Raw genomic sequence first — 24,688 nt, forward strand, 5'->3', positions numbered from 1 at the left:
GCTGTGTCATAATCTTGTCCACGCTTCTTTGCTTGCAAATGTTCATTGCACTGACTTGTTGGTCTGGTGGGGGCCTCTGGCTAATGCGACTCTATAAATACTGGAACCTCACTGGGACTCCTCTCAAATATCCTCTGGTGGTCCTGTGTCATGGAGATCCTGTAGTTTTGCATCTGTAGGACTGGCCACTCAGTGCACTCCATCGGTTCATCTATGGGGTCGGTCAATTAAAAGCTCTGGATTTGGCCTGAGAGGTATCTGGGATACCTGGTCTTCTGCTCTTATGCCCTCCAGACCAGTTCGCCTGCAATCCCCATATCCAGGAGAGGTGCAGGGCCAGCTCTCCCAGACCTTAAAGCCAGTGCTCCTACCTGCTGTAGGTGGCAAGAGGTGAGGGGAAAGGGCCTGTCTCCTTGGACCATGTCACTGCCTGGCAGACAAATGATGGGGCCAGCTCTCCCATTCTCATGCCCTTAGGGATAGCTTTCCAGTAGCCCAGGCACCAGGATCAGCTCTAGTGTGATGCTCAGGCAAGGTGCAGTGCCCACTTTCTGGGGTGCTGCAGTTGGTGAGGTGTAGGGTCAGCTCTCTTGATCTCATGACCCCAGGACCAGATCTCCTACCTGCCACTGGTGAGTAGAGGGGGGTGAGTAGGGGGGAGAAGGGTATCTCACTGTAGTCCATACCACCACACTGGAGACAAATGGTACAGCTAGCTCCCCCATACTCCTGTCCTTGGGGTTGGCTTTCCTGCAACTCCTACAACAGTCAGGGTGGCTCTATTGAGTACTAGAGCTGGCTAAGGGCAGAGTCAGTGCTCTTGTTCTCATACCCAGAGGATCAGCTCTTCCAGGATGCCTGGGTGAGGGATAGGGCCAGTCTGCACAGCCCTCAGATATCAGCATGTTCCCAGGTTGGTAGCCCAGAGTAGGGACATCTGCCTGGCCTTTGGTAGTAAGAAAACCCAATTACTGCAGGGTTAGAGGTCCCCAGTGGCAGCAGAGGACAAGACCCCACCATGGTCTGAGGTTAGCAGTTACATTAGACTTCCTCACTACCCTAGAGTCTCGAGTTCTGCCTTTCTTCATTGTGCCCACATCCTTCTCTTTCTCTCTCTCTCTCTTCCATTTCTCCACCACTTACTTGCTCCTCATAGTGGTGCCCAGGGTCTCTGAGTGTTGGGATTGTCTCAGGAGGAGTTCTATGCAGTGCTCATATATTATGGCATGGGGCAAGTATCATCTCAGGCATGGTCTGCCCCCCACTCCCAGACTGTGCACCTCTGGACTGGTGGTCAACTCAGGATAGCTTCTTGTCTGAGACCTGTGGTGCCGGACTGGAGGTGATCTCAGGATCTCTTTTTTCAGGGAATGTTAGGTCAGAACCCTGAGCTTAGACATAGCTTCTTTCCACTCTGCCACCTACTGACACCCATGTGACACAGCAGCCACACCTGCAAGGCCTCTAGGGGCAGAAGAAGTAAATTGTTTTTTTTTTTTTTTTTTGTTTTGTTTTGTTTTTTTTGTTTTTTTTTTTGTTTTGTTTTGTTTTTTTTTTTTTATTATCTTGAGTATTTCTTATATACATTTCAAGTGTTATTCCCTTTCCCGGTTTCCGGACAGACATCACCCTCCCCCCTCCCCTTCCTTGTGGGTGTTCCCCTCCCAAACCTCCCCCCATTGCCACACTCCCCGCATAGTCTAGTTCACTGGGGGTTCAGTCTTAGCAGGACCCAGGGCTTCCCCTTCCACTGGTGCTCTTACTAGGATATTCATTGCTACCTATGGGGACAGAGTCCAGGGTCAGTCCATGTATAGTCTTTAGGTAGTGGCTTAGTCCCTGGAAGCTCTGGTTGCTTGACATTGTTGTACTTTTGGGGTCTCGAGCACCTTTAAGCTCTTCCAGTTCTTTCTCTGATTCCTTCAACGGGGGACCTATTCTCAGTTCAGTGGTTTGCTGCTGGCATTCGCCTCTGTATTTGCTGTATTCTGGCTGTGTCTCTCAGGAGCGATCTACATCCGGCTCCTGTCGGTCTGCACTTCTTTGCTTCATCCATCTTGTCTAATTGGGTGGCTGTATATGTATGGGCCACCTGTGGGGCAGGCTCTGAATGGGTGTTCCTTCAGTCTCTGTTTTAATCTTTGCCTCTCCCTTCCCTGCCAAGGGTATTCTTTTTCCTCATTTAAAGAAGGAGTGAAGCATTCACATTTTGATCATCCGTCTTGAGTTTCCTTTGTTCTAGGGATCTAGGGTAATTCAAGCATTTGGGCTAATAGCCACTTATCAATGAGTGCATACCATGTATGTCTTTCTGTGAGTGGGTTAGCTCACTCAGGATGATATTTTCCAGTTCCAACCATTTGCCTACGAATTTCATAAACTCGTTGTTTTTGATAGCTGAGTAATATTCCATTGTGTAGATGTACCACATTTTCTGTATCCATTCCTCTGTTGAAGGGCATCTGGGTTCTTTCCAGTTTCTGGCTATTATAAATAAGGCTGCGATGAACATAGTGGAGCACGTGTCTCTTTTATATGTTGAGGCATCTTTTGGGTATATGCCCAAGAGAGGTATGGCTGGATCCTCAGGCAGTTCAATGTCCAATTTTCTGAGGAACCTCCAGACTGATTTCCAGAATGGTTTTACCAGTCTGCAATCCCACCAACAATGGAGGAGTGTTCCTCTTTCTCCACATCCTCGCCAGCATCTGCTGTCACCTGAGTTTTTGATCTTAGCCATTCTCACTGGTGTGAGGTGAAATCTCAGGGTTGTTTTGATTTTCATTTCCCTTATGACTAAAGATGTTGAACATTTCTTTAGGTGTTTCTCAGCCATACGGCATTCCTCAGCTGTGAATTCTTTGTTCAGCTCTGAACCCCATTTTTTAATAAGGTTATTTGTTTCCCTGCGGTCTAACATCTTGAGTTCTTTGTATATTTTGGATATAAGGCCTCTATCTGTTATAGGATTGGTAAAGATCTTTTCCCAATCTGTTGGTTGTCGTTTTGTCCTAACCACAGTGTCCTTTGCCTTACAGAAGCTTTGCAGTTTTATGAGATCCCATTTGTCGATTCTTGATCTTAGAGCATAAGCCATTGGTGTTTTGTTCAGGAAATTTTTTCCAGTGCCCATGTGTTCCAGATGCTTCCCTAGTTTTTCTTCTATTAGTTTGAGTGTGTCTGGTTTGATGTGGAGGTCCTTGATCCACTTGGACTTAAGCTTTGTACAGGGTGATAAGCATGGATCGATCTGCATTCTTCTGCATGTTGCCCTCCAGTTGAACCAGCACCATTTGCTGAAAATGCTATCTTTTTTCCATTGGATGGTTTTGGCTCCTTTGTCAAAAATCAAGTGACCATAGGTGTGTGGGTTCATTTCTGGGTCTTCAATTCTATTCCATTGGTCTATCTGTCTGTCTCTGTACCAATACCATGCAGTTTTTATCACTATTGCTCTGTAATACTGCTTGAGTTCAGGGATAGTGATTCCCCCTGAAGTCCTCTTATTGTTGAGGATAGCTTTAGCTATCCTGGGTTTTTTGTTATTCCAGATGAATTTGCAAATTGTTCTGTCTAACTCTTTGAAGAATTGGATTGGTATTTTGATGGGGATTGCATTGAATCTGTAGATTGCTTTTGGTAAAATGGCCATTTTTACTATATTAATCCTGCCAATCCATGAGCATGGGAGATCTTTCCATCTTCTGAGGTCTTCTTCAATTTCTTTCCTCAGTGTCTTGAAGTTCTTATTGTACAGATCTTTTACTTGCTTGGTTAAAGTCACACCGAGGTACTTTATATTATTTGGGTCTATTATGAAGGGTGTCGTTTCCCTAATTTCTTTCTCGGCTTGTTTCTCTTTTGTATAGAGGAAGGCAACTGATTTATTTGAGTTAATTTTATACCCAGCCACTTTGCTGAAGTTGTTTATCAGCTTTAGTAGTTCTCTGGTGGAACTTTTGGGATCACTTAAATATACTATCATGTCGTCTGCAAATAGTGATATTTTGACCTCTTCTTTTCCGATCTGTATCCCCTTGATCTCCTTTTGTTGTCTGATTGCTCTGGCTAGAACTTCAAGAACTATATTGAATAAGTAGGGAGAGAGTGGGCAGCCTTGTCTAGTCCCTGATTTTAGTGGGATTGCTTCAAGTTTCTCTCCATTTAGTTTAATGTTAGCAACTGGTTTGCTGTATATGGCTTTTACTATGTTTAGGTATGGGCCTTGAATACCTATTCTTTCCAGGACTTTTATCATGAAGGGGTGTTGAATTTTGTCAAATGCTTTCTCAGCATCTAATGAAATGATCATGTGGTTCTGTTCTTTCAGTTTGTTTATATGATGGATCACGTTGATGGTTTTCCTTATATTAAACCATCCCTGCATGCCTGGGATGAAGCCTACTTGATCATGGTGGATGATTGTTTTGATGTGCTCTTGAATTCGGTTTGCCAGAATTTTATTGAGTATTTTTGCGTCGATATTCATAAGGGAAATTGGTCTGAAGTTCTCTTTCTTTGTTGGGTCTTTGTGTGGTTTAGGTATAAGAGTAATTGTGGCTTCATAGAAGGAATTCGGTAGGGCTCCATCTGTTTCAATTTTGTGGAATAGTTTGGATAATATTGGTATAAGGTCTTCTATGAAGGTTTGATAGAATTCTGCACTAAACCCGTCTGGACTTGGGCTCTTTTTGGTTGGGAGACCTTTAATGAGTGCTTCTATTTCCTTAGGAGTTATGGGGTTGTTTAACTGGTTTATCTGTTCCTGATTTAACTTCGATACCTGGTATCTGTCTAGGAAATTGTCCATTTCCTGAAGATTTTCAAGTTTTTTTGAATATAGGTTTTTATAGTAAGATCTGATGATTTTTTGAATTTCCTCTGAATCTGTAGTTATGTCTCCCTTTTCATTTCTGATTTTGTTAATTTGGACGCACTCTCTGTGTCCTCTCGTTAGTCTGGCTAAGGGTTTATCTATCTTGTTGATTTTCTCAAAGAACCAACTTTTGGTTCTGTTGATTCTTTCTATGGTCCTTTTTGTTTCTACTTGGTTGATTTCAGCTCTGAGTTTGATTATTTCCTGCCTTCTACTCCTCCTGGGTGTATTTGCTTCTTTTTGTTCTAGAGCTTTTAGGTGTGCTGTCAAGCTGCTGACATATGCTCTTTCCTGTTTCTTTCTGCAGGCACTCAGCGCTATGAGTTTTCCTCTTAGCACAGCTTTCATTGTGTCCCATAAGTTTGGGTATGTTGTACCTTCATTTTCATTAAATTCTAAAAAGTTTTTAATTTCTTTCTTTATTTCTTCCTTGACCAGGTTATCATTGAGTAGAGCATTGTTCAATTTCCACGTATATGTGGGCATTCTTCCCTTATTGTTATTGAAGACCAGTTTTAGGCCGTGGTGGTCCGATAGCACGCATGGGATTATTTCTATCTTTCTGTACCTGTTGAGGCCCGTTTTTTGACCAACTATATGGTCAATTTTGGAGAAAGTACCATGAGGAGCTGAGAAGAAGGTATATCCTTTTGCTTTAGGATAGAATGTTCTATAAATATCCGTTAAGTCCATTTGGCTCATGACTTCTCTTAGTCTGTCTACATCTCTGTTTAATTTCTGTTTCCATGATCTGTCCATTGAGGAGAGTGGGGTGTTGAAATCTCCCACTATTATTGTGTGAGGTGCAATGTGTGTTTTGAGCTTTAGTAAGGTTTCTTTTACATATGTAGGTGCCCTTGTATTTGGGGCATAGATATTTAGGATTGAGAGTTCATCTTGGTGGATTTTTCCTTTGATGAATATGAAGTGTCCTTCCTTATCTTTTTTGATGACTTTTAGTTGAAAATTGATTTTATTTGATATTAGAATGGCTACTCCAGCTTGCTTCTTCTGACCATTTGCTTGGAAAATTGTTTTCCAGCCTTTCACTCTGAGGTAATGTCTGTCTTTGTCTCTGAGGTGTGTTTCCTGTAGGCAGCAGAATGCAGGGTCCTCGTTGCGTATCCAGTTTGTTAATCTATGTCTTTTTATTGGGGAGTTGAGGCCATTGATATTGAGAGATATTAAGGAATAGTGATTATTGCTTCCCGTTATATTCATATTTGGAAGTGAGGTTATGTTTGTGTGCTTTCATTCTCTTTGTTTTGTTGCCAAGATGATTAGTTTCTTGCTTCTAGGGTATAGCTTGCCTCCTTATGTTGGGCTTTACCCTTTATTATCCTTTGTAGTGCTGGACTTGTAGAAAGATATTGTGTAAATTTGGTTTTGTCATGGAATATCTTGGTTTCTCCATCTATGTTAATTGAGAGTTTTGCAGGATACAGTAACCTGGGCTGGCATTTGTGTTCTCTTAGGGTCTGTATGACATCTGTCCAGGATCTTCTGGCCTTCATAGTTTCTGGCGAAAAGTCTGGTGTGATTCTGATAGGTCTGCCTTTATATGTTACTTGACCTTTTTCCCTTACTGCTTTTAATATTCTTTCTTTATTTTGTGCGTTTGGTGTTTTGACAATTATGTGACGGGAGGTGTTTCTTTTCTGGTCCAATCTATTTGGAGTTCTGTAGGCTTCTTGTATGCCTATGGGTATCTCTTTTTTTAGGTTAGGGAAGTTTTCTTCTATGATTTTGTTGAAGATATTTACTGGTCCTTTGAGCTGGGAGTCTTCACTCTCTTCTATACCTATTATCCTTAGGTTTGATCTTCTCATTGAGTCCTGCATTTCCTGTATGTTTTGGACCAGTAGCTTTTTCCGCTTTACATTATCTTTGACAGTTGAGTCAATGATTTCTATGGAATCTTCTGCTCCCGAGATTCTCTCTTCCATCTCTTGAATTCTGTTGGTGAAGCTTGTATCTACAGCTCCTTGTCTTTTCTTTTGATTTTCTATGTCCAGGGTTGTTTCCATGTGTTCTTTCTTGATTGCTTCTATTTCCATTTTTAATTCCTTCAACTGTTTGATTGTGTTTTCCTGGAATTCTTTCAGGGATTTTTGCGATTCCTCTCTGTAGGCTTCTACTTGTTCTCTAAGGGAGTTCTTTATGTCTTTCTTGAAGTCCTCCAGCATCATGATCAAATATGATTTTGAAACTAGGTCTTGCTTTTCTGGTGTGTTTGGATATTCCGTGTTTGCTTTGGTGGGAGAATTGGGCTCCGATGATGCCATGTAGTCTTGGTTTCTGTTGCTTGGGTTCCTGCGCTTGCCTCTCGCCATCAGATTATCTCTAGTGTTACTTTGTTCTGCTATTTCTGACAGTGGCTAGACTGTCCTATAACCTGTGTGTCAGGAGTGCTGTAGACCTGTTTTCCTGTTTTCTTTCAGCCAGTTATGGGGACAGAGTGTTCTGCTTTCGGGCGTGTAGTTTTTCCTCTCTACAGGTCTTCAGCTGTTCCTGTGGGCCTGTGTCTTGAGTTCACCAGGCAGGTTTCTTGCAGGGGAAAAGTTGGTCCTACCTGTGGTTCCAAGGCTCAAGTTTGCTCGTGGGGTACTGCCTAAGTCCTCTCCGCTGTGGCAGCAACCAGGAAAATCTGTGCCGCTCCTTCCGGGAGCCTCCGTGCACCAGGGTTTCAGATGACGTTTGGTGTTTTCCTCTGGCGCCTAGATGTGCACAGAGTGCAGTCTCTTCTGGTTTCCCAGGCGTGTCCGCCTGTCTGAAGGTTCAGCTCTCCCTCCCACGGGATTTGGTTGCAGAGAACTGTTTATCCGGTCTGTTTCCTTCAGGTTCCGGCAGTGTCTCAGGCGCAGGGGTCCTGCCGCTCCCGGGCCCTCCCCTACGGGAACCCAGAGGCCTTATACAGTTGCCTCTTGGGCCAGGGATGTGGGCAGGGGTGGGCAGTGTTGGTGGTCTCCTCCGCTCTGCAGCCTCAGGAGTGCCCACCTGATCAGGCGGTGAGGTCTCTCTCCCACGGGGTTTGGGAGCAGAGAGCTGCTGCGGTCCGGGATCCGCCGGTGTGGGACTTCCGGTAAACACAGGAAGTGCCCGGCCTTAGAGGAATTTTGCCTCTGTGTGTCCTGAGTTCACCAGGCAGGTTTCTTGCAGGGGAAAAGTTGGTCCTACCTGCAGTTCCAAGGCTCAAGTTTGCTCGTGGGGTACTGCCTAAGTCCTCTCCGCTGTGGCAGCAACCGGGAAGATCTGCGCCGCTCTTTCCGGGAGCCTCCGTGCACCAGGGTTCCAGATGGCGTTTGGTGTTTTCCTCTGGCGCCTGGATGTGCACAGAGTGCAGTCTCTTCTGGTTTCCCAGGCGTGTCCGCCTCTCTGAAGGTTCAGCTCTCCCTCCCACGGGATTTGGGTGCAGAGAACTGTTTATCCGGTCTGTTTCCTTCAGGTTCCGGCAGTGTCTCAGGCGCAGGGGTCCTGCCGCTCCCGGGCCCTCCCCTACGGGAACCCAGAGGCCTTATACAGTTGCCTCTTGGGCCAGGAATGTGGGCAGGGGTGGGCAGTGTTGGTGGTCTCCTCCGCTCTGCAGCCTCAGGAGTGCCCACTTGATCACGCGGTGAGGTCTCTCTCCCACGGGGTTTGGGAGCAGAGAGCTGCTGCGGTCCGGGATCCGCCGGTCAAGAAGTAAATTGTTAAGTGAGATGTGAAGTCAGAGATGATGAGCTGCTCAGTGAGTATATAGTGAGCATGTAGATTTTCCTTAAAGGATTTTGTGACTTAACTATAACTAATTTAGCTAGCCCTCAAACAAAGATTTTCTTTGTGAGGGGACTGAGTTTATATTTGTGATGATGGACTATGAAAATATACAGAAAGACAAAATAGGACAAAAAGTGTAAAGCCAGTATCTGGATGATTACATGAGTTGGTTTGAAACAGTTATCCTTGGTTGTAAGGATCAATAGCATGGTGCTTTAGTTTTATGATTTTAATAGTTTTTTGTGATAAGATGAATATAAATGTCCCCTCTATCTATGTCCTGTATGATCCTAGCCTCTACTTGATTACTTTTGTTACGATCTGGCATAAATGGCTTGATTTGAGGTTGGGTTCTTTCATAGACTGATCTGCCACACTGTCTACAGTAGGGGAAGTACCTGGATTTCCTTTAGGCAACAGATTTTGGGTAAAGATCTGCCTGATTCAGCTGATATACTGATATTTCCTTTAACCCATTTGAAGATCAAACTTTTAGAATGGGATTATTCTAGAGGAAATATTTGGGTTCTCTTGTTTCATTAGGGGATGAAGGGTCTGACTTTGATACATGATCAGAAGTGTGACTAGTTCCTTATCAAAAGAAATACCCTCACCAGTTATTCATCCAACAGAACTTAGTGTATGGGTTAGACAAGGCCCACATGGTTATTGTATCTTTTTTTTTAATTAGGAATCAAGAGTCTTCAGAGTGTTTAAATGTTTGAATGTTTAGACATTCAAACCCCAGGTTTATTATCTGGGGTCATGAAATCTGGATTCATTGAGAAATCCTACCTCGGTGCTGTAAAATGCAAAGCCATGAGTAGTAGGACTTTCCTGCTTGTGATGGGGAAGGAACAAGAGTGACTAGGGCTGGAGAATTCTATAGCATCACTTCACAAATGAAGACTCCGGAGTGGAAAGGAGGGAGGTGAGATTGGCTGAGGATGACCTGAGAAGTATGTCTATGGATTTGACTCAACACTCACTTAAACTATATCCAGGAAGCCACTTCCACTTCCAAAGTGTGCATGTGATTTCCTCTGTGCCTGAATAACCTCCCAAGTTTGTGCTACCCAACCCCCTTTCCTATCTTAATCTCCGCAAGCATCCTCCATTCCCAGCCTGACTTTGGACTCTGCAGATGTCACACAAGCTAGGGGGCATTTATACAGGGAAGGGGAACACTAACCCCATGTCTCATACTCACCGTGGTGTTTCCCCTGCTGACCTCTTCGTCTACCTCAGAGAGAGAGTGTTGATGATCACTGAACTGAAGAAGAGTGCACCCCAGTGCTCAGGAGCTCACCATCACGGAGTCATGGGGAGGAAGGACACACGTTCTAAGCTTATGGATAACTGAACCAATTTCTCAGTCAACCCTCCACACAGATGGTTGGAGTGTCACTTTTTAAAATACCAGAGGAGAGCAGCAGGGGACGGGGAAGGTTCCTGAACTTCATTCATGTGTGTTGCCAAGGGGTCTAGGAAGCTCAAGAGTCTTGGCATTGAGGTGAGTAGGTTTGACAGCAAAGGCAGAGAGAGGCTCCGGGAAGAAGACTAATTAATCACAAGCTATCAGAGTCCTTCAGCAGGAGGAGTCTCAGCGGTCCTAATGACCCCCCTCAGCAATGTTAAAACCCAGCTTGCTATGACTTCATTTTCTTAGAGACACATGATTGATCTAGCTATTGGTGAAGGGAGACACCGAGGCTTCCTTCCATAGACGGTGTCATTAAACGGGGAGATTAAGTGCCTTTGCGCAAAGGCTCTGAGAAGACGGAGTGATTCACTGGGAATGGAGGGATGATAAAGAAAAGGCTGAAATATGGATTTTTAAAGGCGATACCTTAGACTTCAGCTCATTTATTAGCACCATAAAGGCTTAGTGGGGAGTCCGAACTAAGAGAAATGGTTCCTTTTGGTTGATTCTTTAGGGATATAGAGCAGAACAGCCAACTGAGTCTGGTGTCCCTGAGGGGCGGCTTGTTTTTCACTGGTGAGCTTATTTTGTGTCCCTTTAAGTAACTTTTCAAGACGCTGGCAGGAACTGGGGTATTTTTTAAGAATCCAGATTAGGCTGACCCACCAATTTCCCTCCAAGGAGCCTAGAGGGAGGTGTGCAAAAGGGGTTCTATTTGAATATTCCTCTTCCAAGTTCCCATGGTCTTTTCCTGCCAGCACCCAGCCACCACACCTTCCCTCTGTGCCACTGACCAGCACAGAGGAGGCTGGCTTCTCTCCTTGTACAGTTCTGTGTCTCTTCCGACCTCACCGCTGTGGCTAGTTACTGAGATCTAAACTGAGTGAACAAAGGCCTAACACTCACCCTTCCTGTTGAGGCAGACAAATGTGACATGGACTGGCGCACCCAAGATGAGTGGAACAATTAATAAAGTCAGTTATAAAGATCCAAAAGTACATAGACTTTAATACAGAATGCAGGGGTCTAGAGAATCAGGCATGGATGAAGCATGGTAGGACACAGAGAGGGATAGGGCCTGCGTTAACAGACGTATTTGCATCTCTTTTGAAATCTTTCAACGTCAGGATTGTCAATGCCCTTTGGCAAGACAAATGGAGCATTTTAAAGGGGGATTTAGCCCAGGAGTTCCAGGAGTTTGTAGTCTTGTACGTGTGCTAGATCCCTAGACGGGTATGGTGCTTAACATAGAGTTTGGTATCCCATCCATTCTTCATTCCACGTTCACTGTTAAAGGAACGTCTCTTTTTGAGCTACTCTGGAGCAGATAAATGAAAACTAAGATCTAACTAGTGATCTGAAACAATCTACCATCTGGGACTTATGAGGCAAAAACCCGTGTGTTCTCTGAGACCTTTAAGCATAGTAAATTCAAGTAAAGGCAGGGTTGTGGGATGTAGCAGCCAGTAAAGGGAAGGAAAGCAGCCAGTAAAGGGAAGGAAAGCAGCCAGTCCACTCCAGCAAACCACCGACGGCTTTGAGATAGGTGCAGGAGGATTACAAATTAAATTTAGGCCAGACAATGAGGTCTTAGTGCATGAGATGCCTACAAAACTTTGGTCTTGGAGAAGAAGGAATAAGGTCCTGTTGTGTATGGACATGAGATGACCTCCCCGTGGGGTGATATGGATATGTCTTACACATCCCGGAACACTTGGTAGAAGGGAGGGGTGGGCAATTTCCAAAGTGAGCCTTTGAATTCCCCTGGGTAACTGGGCATAAAAGTGTACTTCTCCATAGTCTGGTCCCACACAGCTCCCTCAATTTGCTCTATTTTATGTCCCTCCAAGGATGCTTGCTACCAGCCTTGTGACTGTGACGCTGCTCCTCTTGTCTTTTACGACTGTATTGTTTCATATATTGCCACCTCTGCTGCATTGGAACTAGTAGGGGTCAGATGACCTGGAAATAAATCCCCACATGAGTGATTTGACAGCGCTCCGGAGAATACAAGTGTGGGGAAACACAGAGATGCAGCTATGTGTAGAGAGGGTAGTCTGATCTTTGCCCTTCAGTCAGGAGGGTACAAAGGATGCTGGGTCACTTTCAGCCCCTCAAGAATGTTCCTGGCCACAGCCAAGTAGAACACTGCCTCTCGTGTCAACACTTTCTCTTTTCTCGGCGTCTTAGAACTGTAAGGCTTGCCCTTATCAGGTTCCTGTCAACAGAGATCCTAGGACAGAAGGGTTCAGTTTGTATTGTCAGCGCTCATACACTGTGTCTCAAGTGGCTGGGAAGCACTTTGAATGTGTCCAGGATGTTCTTGCATATCCCAGAGGTCTCTGCAGCAACATGGTCTTAAGTACTCGGCGGGACTTTAAAATCATATCTTTCTGTGCTTCAGTTTTGTTAGGATCCGAGTCCACTCTTAGACCTCATCTTTTCAAATGCTTCCGGGATGTGGAGGCATAGGGCGCAAAAGTTAATCCACAAATATAGACTGAATCACCGACAAACTATGTCTGTATTTGTTTCTACTTCTCTCCACATGTGCCGTGGGGTTCACGTGATGTGCATGAAGAAAGCAGACATCGAAGCATGCACACGCTGAGCAGCTCACTTCCTGGAGAGGGTTTGTGTGCTCCTTTGTATTCCGTGAACATTTTGGTTCTCCATTCTTTCCTCTATGAAGCTTATTCTTAGGTCACATGACCTGTAGCTAGATAGCAAAGACACCACTGTCAAACGGAGTAGTAAAGGGGGGAGAGATGGGGCAGTTACGTGTATTCCCTGTGACGGCTGGGTTATGCGCAAGGCTTGTCATGCACCTCATCTCTAGGAAATGTAGCTTAGCCAGGCCTCTACCTTCACAGAGTTGAAAACCAAGGGGCTTGAAGTATCAGGTAATAAAGGTGCAGTGAATCCACAGCCGTGAGAATGTTAGAATGAGCATCTTTTGGGTTGAAGGACAGCTTTAATTTCTTTTAAACTTTTTAAAGTTTTTCTATTAATAAGGCTAGTGTGGTTTTTGGCTTTATGTAGTGGAATAAAGGCAAAGACTTTTGTTTCAGGGACTTTTGTTTAGAGAATCCCCATATGAAGGCATCTAAGTCTATCTGAATCCTTTTACTCTTGGCAGAAATTCTACAAGCTTATTAGGTGGGTTTCTTCATTATCCTACTCCTCAAAAATGTATTTAAACAAGGAATTAATGCAATAGATTATTGCACAACACTGTTAATGGTAATATAATAACATAAAAAGATGATAGAATCATATAATTATGTGTATGTATGTACACCCAGAGTGACTTCAAATTTCCATTTAGGAATATGTGTTTATGTATATGTGTATATATGTATACACACATATTCCTAAATGTAGATTTGGAGTACATTCTGGGTTAGAGCCCCAAAGAGCTAGTCATGAGAGATAAATGGCTTATAAGGTGGGACCTACTTGATATTTTACTGTTTATTTAAATTAACATGTAGAATTTATAAAAGAATGGTGGGACTATGTTTACCTGTTGACTTCCTGAAAAAATATTCTTCCCGCATCTATGGTGGACACTTTCAGGCTCCTTCTTCTCTCCTCACTGTTTTCCCACCACCTTCTTGGTCTAACTTTCTATGTAGTCTGATAGCAGCCTATGTCAGCTCTAACCTTCCCGGCTTGTAAGCTCAGCTGCACTAGTGGGCAAGGAAAGGATTCCAGGAGGAGTATTTCTGCAGGAGTCTTCGGGTGATCTCAGTGATCCAGATTCCTCCATTCAACAAGGCACACAGAGATTACCTCACCAAGCACCGCAGCAAAGTTAATTCAATTCTAGGGTCTCTCTTTTACATGGAGGTATGGCTCAGCTGGGGAGACAAAAGAGGCACATAAAGAATAACTGAATGAAAACTGAAACCAGTGTGAGGACATGGCGTGGCACTTTACACACAGTTTGTGACTGCTCGGAGATATTAGAATAAGGCATGAAACTAGTTTGCTTGAGCACTTGGAAAAGCTTCTAGGGTGTAAAGCTGAAAGAATGGGTGGGTAGGAGGCAATGGGGAGGAGCAGGAGCAGAATATTCTAGGAGGAGGGGTGGCTGAGTAAAGGCTTCTGGTCACAGAGAAATACAGTTCTGTGGGGGCTGGAATTGAAGCCATTCAGTCCTGCAGTGACTGGAAACCAGAGAGGAGTGAGCCGATGAGTTATTGGCACAGAGGCTGGAAGATGGCGGTGCTGGGAGGCTCTGCAGGCTTGCTTTCTGGTCTGCTTATAGGGGGCCAAGAAGAATACTAATGGGAATCAGAGGAACGGTCCCTTTGTGTTACATTGCTGGGTTCTCACTTGGATATCCACTCTGCCTCAAGGTCCTCCGTTAAGGGATTCTGGTGTTCATAGTTCCCTTTCCAAATGTTAACCCCTGTGAACTGAGTTCTTGTCCACTCGTATTTGCTTCTGACTCATCTCCGTTACCTGATTTTTTGGCTCACGCTCCTGGGATTGCATGATGCTCTACTGTAGCTCTCGTGAATTGCAGTGGGCCCGGTCTATACAAATCTTCCAAGCAGAGATGGTGGTGGGCATCCTTTTCTTTTCCAGGGGCCTGGGGATGGACAAGCCAGTGGAGACAGCAGGAGGCCCATCTGGGCGCCTCTGGCACTGTCTGTGCGGCCTGACATGTTGGAGGCCAGTGGCACAGTGTGTTTCCCTCAGGACTTCCCTCCTGCTTGCCCAAGACATTGAGACATCTCAGATTTCTTTAAGTGGGTACTGTAAAAACTGTCCCTTCTAGGCTCACTTTTAAGAGTCGCATGCAGTCGTAACAGTTAACCTCTTTTAAATGGTTTTACTTTGGCTTTCATTTCCCTGCTTCTCAGAATAAAACTGAAAATTTAAACCCTGAAATCAGATCCATAAATTCCAAGCTACTACTAGAGCAAAGTTGAGCAGCCAAGTAATTAATCTAAGAGATCCACGTGCTTCCTGATCCCAAGAATTCATCTCAATCCTACTTTTCTTTTATATATCAGACTTTATAATAGAAAGTGGGAATTCAAAGTAGCCCAGTGTAAGAAACCGTAGTTCATATTCCTCATATTGTGAAGACATTCATGTATGTGTGTGTATTTACATGTGTATACTTTTACGTGTGTGTATGCATGTGCATGTGTGTGCTTGTGTGTGCGTGTGCACACGTGTGTGTGTAGGAGGTTACTGAGGATTGAAGCTATAACCTTGGACATATTAAGCAAGCATTCTAACAGTGAATTATTTTCCTACCCCCTTTGGGGTTATTTTATTTTAAAATAGGGCTAAATAAGTTACCCTCACAGTCTTTGAACTTGCAATTCTCCTACAGCTTCCTACATATTTGGAATAAAAAGCCTGTGCCACAAGCCCACCAAGATGTCACCTGGTCTTTGTTTCTGCTTTCCTGTAACTCAGACCTCAGATCCAACCTTTCCTCTTCATTGTTCCAAATTGAATGAACTTAATGATAAAACCTTGGAAATGGAGATTAGGAGCTCACCTACATTTGTTTAATCCCAGAGGTTCTATTTAACAATACTTAAACTATGTGTAGTGGGGCACCAATCAATTAAACAAAGCAAGCTAAATGGATAAGACTGGGCCAGGAGGCTCAGTATCGCAGACTTCAGTTTTGAGGCTGAGGAGAAATTTCAATGCAGCCATGGAGAATACCAGGGAGACATTTGGGTGCCTTAGGAAATAGTCACTTACCAAATTCACTAAAACATAATCATGATTGGATATTAGCTTTGACCCTATCTTATTCTATTTCATATGTTCTGAAGATTTGTTGAGATAGACATAAAATGTGACTTACAATGTTGTTTGCACAGACTGACCACTTTACCATTACAAAGTATTTCTTTCTTTTTTTTTTTAATCTTCAGCTAGTATTTCAGATGTTAGAGTCACTTTGCTCTTCTTGGATTGGTAAAACTTTTCTATTTGCTTCTATCCAATTTGTGTCTTGTAACTTCAAGCTTATCTCTTATAGACACCATCAAACTGGGTCTTGGTGTTTTAAACACACTGACAATATTTGCCATTTTATTGGAACATTTGGGACATTTATATTTAATGTGATTATTGCCATGTGTAGATTAAAGTCTATTATATTATTCTTTGTTTTTGTTTGCTCAAGGGTTTCTTTTTGTTATTGTTGTTTGATATTTGTTCTTTTTATAGCTCCTTTGCATGAATTACTTTTTATATCCTATCTTCTTTGTTGCCTTATTGGCTAAAACCCCTTATTACATTAGTTTAGAAATTGATTGAAGTTTCATATTATACATTTTAATCTTATAGTAAGGTTAGATTCAGATATCATTATTTCTTCTATGGTACAGGATGCTTATAAAAGTGTACTTTTTATTTTGATTCTTATCGACACTGGACCATTGTAACTGTTCACTTTTCTTTTCTGTGTATTAAGAACTTCTTAAATATTGTAGAAGTTTTATGTAAGGCTCAATTTATATTGTAAAAAAGTACATAATCAGAAACACACATTCATCTGTGTAATTACTATATCTGGTCTCTATTCCAGAGTAAATTCAGATTTCTATATTTATCATTCTACTGTTTTTAGTGATTTCTTTTGTACTGCAGATATTTGGTCCATGTAATGTGACCTGCACATATATGGTTTCAGGGTTGACCGTTTGCTGTTGGATAACTGAATGGGGACCTTTTGCCTGGGGAAGATTATTTCATCTACTTCCACCATTCCTTAATTCCCTTTAGTCCTTTGTCTAGGGTTGAAGACCATTAGATTTCTCCCTTCCATTTTAGACTATCTATTGGTATCACCTTTGTTCAGGTTTTGTTTTTGAAGATGTGCTATTGAAGTTTCATGAGTATAGTTTGGCTGACATGCTAAGAGATGCAAAATCACGGCAGATGCCCTGTTCCACTGGATCTTGTAATCTTTCCTTGCTTTTCCTCACTGTTCCCTGAGCTTTAGGCGCAGAAGATGTACTGTCCATGGAGCCATTGGGCTGACCTCCACACAGTCAAATCTTTTTCCTTATCAGTTGTGGTTTTCTGTAGTGCTCTCATTTTGTTACAAAGTCTTTGATGAGGGGTGAGAGCTATATTTATGTATGAGTATAAGATAAATATTTAGAGCACAGTAAGGAATTAGGCTGGCTTACTGAAGTGACAGTTGTAGATCTTCCTCCTGGATTCATGACCTCATTAGCTCTAGGTAGTTGTTGCTTTTTCCAGGCATGATTTTCCTCTTGTTGGGCAAGCCATACATCTCATTAGAGAGCTGGCAGTCACCATCATGGTATTTGTATCCACTATTGAACACTTAGGGTTGTTGTTCTGTGCTGGTCAGTGTTATAACCCAAAGGCAGCATAGCTTTCATGATCCAAAAAGTATCATGCAAGCTTCAAAGGAAGCAGGGCTCTTAGCTATTTTAGCTATAAACTTTAAAAAGAAGTAATACCACCCCTCACCCCCAGTCCTCTTTACTTCCCAGGCTCCTCCTTCTCCCCCTCTTCCTTTGTGGTTGCTTTCTTTTCCCTCCCAAGTGGGACTGAGGCATCCTCACTTGGGACCTTCAGCTTGTTGAGCTTTTTGAGTTCTATGGAGAATCTTGGGTATTCTGTACTTTTTTTTGGCTAATATTCACTTGTTAGTGAGTACACACCGTGCATGTCTTTGAGATCTGAGTTACCTCACTCAGGAAGATATTTTCTAGATCCGTCCATCTGCCTGCAAAACTCAGGATGTCCTCATTCTTAATAGCTGGGTAGTATTCTATTGTGTAAATGAACCACATTACCTGTATCCATTCTTCTGTCGTGGGACATCTGGTTTGTTTCCGGCTTCTGGCTATCACAAATAAAGCTGCTATGAACCAACAGATTGGGAAAAGATCTTTACCAATCCTACAACAGATAGAGGCCTTATATCCAAAATATACAAAGAACTCAAGAAGTTAGACCGCAGGGAGACAAATAACCCTATTAAAAATGGGGTTCAGAGCTAAACAAAGAATTCACAGCTGAGGAATGCCAAATGGCTGAGAAACACCTAAAGAAATGTTCAACATCTTTAGTCATAAGGGAAATGCAAATCAAAACAACCCTGAGATTTCACCTCACACCAGTGAGAATGGCTAAGATCAAAAACTCAGGTGACAGCAGATGCTGGCGAGGATGCGGAGAAAGAGGAACACTCCTCCATTGTTGGTAGGATTGCAGACTGGTACAACCATTCTGGAAATCAGTCTGGAGGTTCCTCAGAAAATTGGACATTGAACTGCCTGAGGATCCAGCTATACCTCTCTTGGGCATATACCAAAAGATGCCCCAACATATAAAAAAGTCACGTGCTCCACTATGTTCATCGCAGCCTTATTTATAATAGCCAGAAGCTGGAAAGAACCCAGATGCCCTTCAACAGAGGAATGGATACAGAAAATGTGGTACATCTACACAATGGAATATTACTCAGCCATCAAAAACAATGACTTTATGAAATTCGTAGGCAAATGGTTGGAACTGGAAAATATCATCCTGAGTGAGGTAACCCAATCACAGAAAAACACACATGGTATGCACTCTTGATAAGTGGCTATTAGCCCAAATGCTTGAATTACCCTAGATCCCTAGAACAAATGAAACTCAAGACGGATGATCAAAATGTGAATGCTTCACTCCTTCTTTAAAAGGGGAACAAGAATACCCTTGGCAGGGAATAGAGAGGCAAAGATTAAAACAGACACAGAAGGAACACCCATTCAGAGCCTGCCCCACATGTGGCCCATGCATATACAACCATCCAGTTAGACAAGATAGATGAAGCAAAGAAGTGCAGGCCGACAGGAGCCGGATGTAGATCGCTCCTGAGAGACACAGCCAGAATACAGCAAACACAGAGGCGAATGCCAGCAGCAAACCACTGAACTGAGAATAGGACCCCCGTTGAAGGAATCAGAGAAAGAACTGGAAGAGCTTGAAGGGCCTCGAGACCCCATATGAACAACAATGCCAAGCAACCAGAGCTTCCAGGGACTAAGCCACTACCTAAAAGACTATACATGGACTGACCCTGGACTCTGACCTCATAGGTAGCAATGAATATCCTAGTAAGAGCACCAGTGGAAGGGGAAGCCCTGGGTCCTGCTAAGACTGAACCCCCGTGAACTAGATTGTTGGGGGGAGGGCGGCAATGGGGGAAGGATGGGGAGGGGAACACCGATAAGAAAGGGGAGGGGGAAGGGGGATGTTTGCCGGAAACCGGGAAAGGGAATAACACTCGAAATGTATATAAGAAATACTCAAGTTAATAAAAAAAAATAAATAAAGCTGCTATGAACATAATTTAGAACACGTGCCCCTGTGGCATGGTGGTTTGGTTATATTCCAAAGAGTGGTTTTCCTGGGTCTTCAGGTAGATCAATTTCCAATTTTCTGAGAAATCTCCAAATTGATTTCCAGAGTGGTTGTACCAGTTTCCAATCCAGAGGAGTGTTCTTCTTTCTCTGCATACCTGCCAACATATGTTGTCACCTGAGGTTTAGATCTTAGCTATTTTGATTGGTGTAAGGTAGAATTTCAGGGTCATTTTGATTTGCATTTCTCTGATCACTAAGGACTTTAACATTTCTTTAAGTGCTTCTCAGCCATTCGAGATTCCTCTGTTGTGAATTCTCTGTTTATTTCTGTACCCTATTTTTATTTGGTTCTTTGGTTTTTTTGGTGGTTAGCTTCTTGAGTTCTTTATATATTTTGGATATTAGCCCTCTCTCAAATGTAAGGTTAGTGAAGATTTTTTCCCAACCTGTAGGAAGCTGATTTGTCCTACTGACTATGCCTTTTGCCTTACGGAAGCTTTCCAAATGAGTTCCCATTTGTTAATTCTTGATCGTAGAGTGTGAACCATTGGAGTTCTGTTTAGGAAATTTCCCCCTGTGCCAATGAGTTCCAAGTTCTTTACCACTCTCTCTTTTATTAGATTCAATGTATCTGGTTTTATGTTGAAGTCCTTGATCTACATAAACGAGCTTTGTGAAAGGTGACAAATATGGGTCTATTTTTATTTTTTTTACATACAGACAGCCTGCTATTTAGCTCCATTTATTGAAGATGCTTTCTTTTCTCCATTGTATATTTTTGACTTCTTTGTCAAATATCAAGTGTGGGGAAGTGTGTGGTTTTACTTCTGTGTCTTCAATTCTATTCCACTGACCAACATGTCTGTCTCTGTACCAATACCATGCAATTTTTATCTCTCTTGCTGTGTAGTAGAGTTTGAGGTCAGGGATGGTGATTCCCCCAGCAGTTCCTTTATTGTGAAGCATTGTTTTTGCTATTCTGGACTTTTTGCCTTCTCAGATAAATTTGAGAGTTGCTCTTTCCATGTCTTTGAAGAATATGTTGGGATTTTGATGGGGATTGCATTGAATCTGTAGATTGCCTTTGGCAGCATCACCATTTTACTAAGCTAATTCTGCCAATCCATGAGCATGGGAGATCTCTCCATTTAGTGAGATCTTCTCTCTGATTTCTTTACCAGGGTACTGATTGACATGAATTTTCCTCTTAGCAGTGCTTTTCATTGTGTCTCATAAGTTTGGGTATGTTGTGCCATCAATTTCATTGATTTCCAGGAAATCTTTAATTTCTTTATTTCTTTCTAACCAAGTTATCATTAAGTAGAGATTTATTCACTTTCCACATGTATGTGGGCTTTCTGTTGTTTTGTTGTTATTGAAGACCAGTTTTAGGCCATGGTTTTCTGATAGGATGCATGGGATTATTTCAATCTTCTTGTATCTGTTGAGGCTTGTTTTGCAACCAATTATATGGTTGATTTTAGAGAAGGTCCCATTCTTTTGACCTTCTTCTTTTGTTGACCTTGACTTCTTTTGCTTTGGGGTGAAATGTTCTGTAGATATCTGCTAAATCCATTTGGCTCATAACCACTATTAGTTTTATTGTGTCTTTGTTTAGTTTCTGTTTCAATGACCTCTCCATTAGTGAAAGTGGGGTGTTGAAGTCTCCCACTGCTATTGTTTGGGGTTCAATGTGTGCTTTGAGCTTTAGTGAAGTTTCTTTTATGAATGTGGGTGCCCTTGCATTTGGGGCATATGTGTTCAGAATTGTGGTTTTCTCTTGGTGGAGTTTTCCTTTGATGAATGTGAAGTTTCCTTTCTCATCTTGCTTGATAACTTTTAGTTGAAAGTCTATATTGGATATTAGGATGGCAACGTCAACTTGTTTCTGTGACCATTTGCTTAGTAGATATTTTTCCATTCTTTTACTCTGAGATAGTGTCTGTCTTTGTTATCGAGGTGTTTTTCTTGCATGCAGTAAAATGCTGGATCCTGTTTGGGTATCCAGTCTGTTAGCTTATGTGTTTTTATAGGTGAGCTCAGTTCATTTATATATAGAGATTTTAAAGACAAATGACTGTTGGTTCCTGTTTTGATTGTTTTTGTAGGTGGCATTATGTACATGTGTTTCTCTCCATTTGGCTTTCTTGTGAGATGATTAATATCTTTTTTTGGCATAGGTACTATCCTTGTGTTGGAATTTTCCTCCTAGAATCTTCTCTAAGGATGAATTGGTAGATATTGCTTGAATTTGGTTTTGTCCTGGAATATTTTGATTTTTCCATCTATGTTGATTGAGAGTTTTGCTGGGTATAGTAGCCTAGGCTGGTATTTGTGCTCTCGTAGAGTCTGTACTTTATTTCTAGAGAAACAAGTCAAAGCAAAGAAAAATGCACCACAGTTTTCTGCACCAATCGTGTTTTGTTTGTTTATAACTAATGCTGATGACAATCAATTTGATGACAAGCAATATGCTTTTTTTGTTTTAAATCCACAATTCTTACATTTAGGATTTTTATGCTTCTTGGACATGAGCCTATATGTTTTACAAATTTTGAAAATAGCCAGCCAGTATTTAATTAAAATCTTTCTTCTGCCTCCCCGTCTTCGACTTCTAAAGATTACATTAGACATCCTTCTTATTTTCTCTGTCATTAAATAGTTTGTAAAGCCACATGTTTATTTCATAACCCTTCCTATGCAAGTTCTCATTTGTGTTAATATTGCACAGTGACTTCTCACATTAGCGTTTGCCTCTGGCTTTTTATTTGTGCTGTTGTCATATCCATCATGTCTCTAGTGAACATGTACATCTTTTCTTTAATTTTTTAACTAAGTAAAAAAGCTGTAATAATAACTGTCTTGGTGTTTTCTTGACTGAAACCTTATGCTTATGCTGTTTCTTCACTGGTTTAGAACAGGATTCCTCAGGAGTGGTAATATTAATATTGTCTACTTTCTATTGTGTGAGATTTCCTGTACATTTAAAATATTTAGTATTATTTCCGTCTTCCACTCTTGATAACATTAAGTTACTTGGAAGAATTGAACTATTCTAGCTCCTGCTTTTCAGATTTGTTAGGGGTTATCAGAAAGCATTTGTGCTAAGCTTGACTTTCCCTTTGCTAACAAGACAGACCTACACTGAGGTATTTCACCTTCTACCACACCGTTTACGATGGTTGAAGCCGTGGCCTATAAGAACAGTGTTATTGTTGGCAGTCTTTGAACTTCTGAAATTAAGTTGTTATTTTAGGGGTTTCTCCTCATGCTGTTCAGTACCAGCTGAAGAATTGAAGGGATGTTCTTCACACATCTAGAGTTCACCCTGCATGTGTAGCCTTGTTCTTCTCCAGGACTGTTTCAGAAGAGGATATTGTTGTAAAACCTAGCTATGTTTGCCTGCTAGACTCCCCCGTTCTATTTGCTGTACTCTGAAAGATAGTGGCTTCTCCTCCACTTCTTAACTGTGTATACATCCCAGACACTCCTATATTAGTCTAGGATAATTGTAAACTTTATTTAGTTCCTTCCTTTGGGGTCCCACTTCTTTATTGCATGATGTTCACTGAAAAAATTATTTTATGTTTATTATTTTTTTCAGAACTTTTTCATGTCCCTCCATCTTATCTAGAATCAGAAGTGCTTATAGCTTATTTAATACCTAATAAAACAGTGTCAAGAAAGGTGAATGTTATCCAGGGCTTGTACTTGAGACACAGACTGCATTTCCTGTACACCGGTTTCTGCCTCTGGTTTGTGATTTCCTGGTGCAGTGAGTAGAGTCCCCTTATTGCTTGTTTCACTTCTTGCTTTTGTACTTGAGCCTTACAAGGCTTTCAAAATTCTCTAAGTGTCCTTCCTGCCTCAGGACCTGTCTACAAGCTATTCTCACTGTAGACATCTTCATGTTCTCTTTCTGTGATGTCATTCTTCCTGTCTTACATGAACAGTGGCTTTCCTTAGTACTAGTTGCCTTCTCTGATTCTCAAATTCATTTTCACTTTTTTTATTATGATTAATAATTCTGCTCTTTTGCTTCAGCTTTCACTCTTCCCATCCTACCTTCTACTTTTCACCAGATCCCAGACTTTGTCTGTTCTTTCACAACTTGTGGACTGGTTGATTTTTGTCCAGAGGACATTGGACAGGTATTTAGAACACAGTTGTTTGTTTATAAGATAGTATCATGAGGTGACACTGATGTGGATCCTTAGCAGGGACTTACAGAGTTGAACTTGCAAGGGCAACAGGCCACTCAAAGAGCATCACCGTGTGGCCCATAACTTCATTTGAAGCTCAGAAGGACTTGGAACAATTCCTCTCCTTTTCCCATGTCAGTCTGGCAATCAAATCTCTATCTTTGGTACAGTTATTCCAGTTTAATGTTACTTGTGGAATGATTCTGTGTCTTTGGGATTCAACCTGTAGCATGTGGTATGGTTCCTATGTCTCTGAGAGGTCACAAGCCTTCCTCTTACCTACTTTCTTTTGTATATGGACCAACTTTGGTTATCGAATCCCCTGATATGAAGCTTTTCCTTGGTGGGTGTTTTTGATGAGTCTGTATCTGGGAGTGGGGGCTTTGCCTTCTACACTCCTGAGGCTCTTGGCTTCACTCACTCTGTGTGTAGAAAGGGGTCTCAATGGTAAAGTGAGCAGCACCTTGACTTGCCAGTTGTTTTCAATTCTGGCAAAGGCTGGCTGTATATAGTTGTCTTGGCAGACATCTGCTTTCCCGAGACTCCCTTTTGTCCTCCTTATAAGGATGCCAGTGTTTCTCCTGCTGCAAGTTTATGTTTCTTGTTGGTGCCCGCTCCCCCTCCTTTTCTACCACACTCTTCACTGACACATTAATTTCATTTATCTTTTTCCACCCTCTGTCCATAAATTACTTGGCTTTCCAAGGGCCTTGTGTTTTATTTGCAGACTTCTATTAGAGGAGCAGGGAGTCCTTCTTACTTATTCTGGCTGTGGACTGACTGGGCCTTATCTCTGTTTCTTGTTATGAACTCCAGTGCCCACTTGTTTCTTCTCTCAACCTTGTACTTTCTTACCACTGTTTTACACACTCATAACAGTCAAATCTATTCAGTTTGATAAGCCCTCCAGTGCTGCCCAACATCACAGTGTTTCTCAGAGAAAGGTGGGAGGCAGACATTTCTCAGTATTTTTCATCTACCACGCCTGTAATCATTGAATATTGTGGGGTTCAACTGCATACAATGCTCTGGACTAGAACTAAGTAGTGTGGAT

General features: G+C 42.2%; 1 protein-coding gene and 1 non-coding gene across 2 annotated transcripts in view; one reads left to right on the plus strand and one right to left on the minus strand.

Moving 5' to 3' along the window:
• Sorcs3 (sortilin-related VPS10 domain containing receptor 3) overlaps positions 1-24,688 on the plus strand; it is a 618,610-nt gene that overhangs the window by 241,488 nt on the left and 352,434 nt on the right.
• On the minus strand, positions 1,345-1,475 carry LOC120100433 (small nucleolar RNA SNORA17). Its single transcript, XR_015655971.1, has one exon. It is a non-coding gene; the product is annotated as a small nucleolar RNA SNORA17 (small nucleolar RNA).

The sequence above is a fragment of the Rattus norvegicus genome, chromosome 1 (genome assembly GCF_021556685.1).
Source record: "Rattus norvegicus strain SHRSP/BbbUtx chromosome 1, alternate assembly SHRSP_T2T, whole genome shotgun sequence".
In the NCBI taxonomy this organism is placed as follows: domain Eukaryota; kingdom Metazoa; phylum Chordata; class Mammalia; order Rodentia; family Muridae; genus Rattus; species Rattus norvegicus.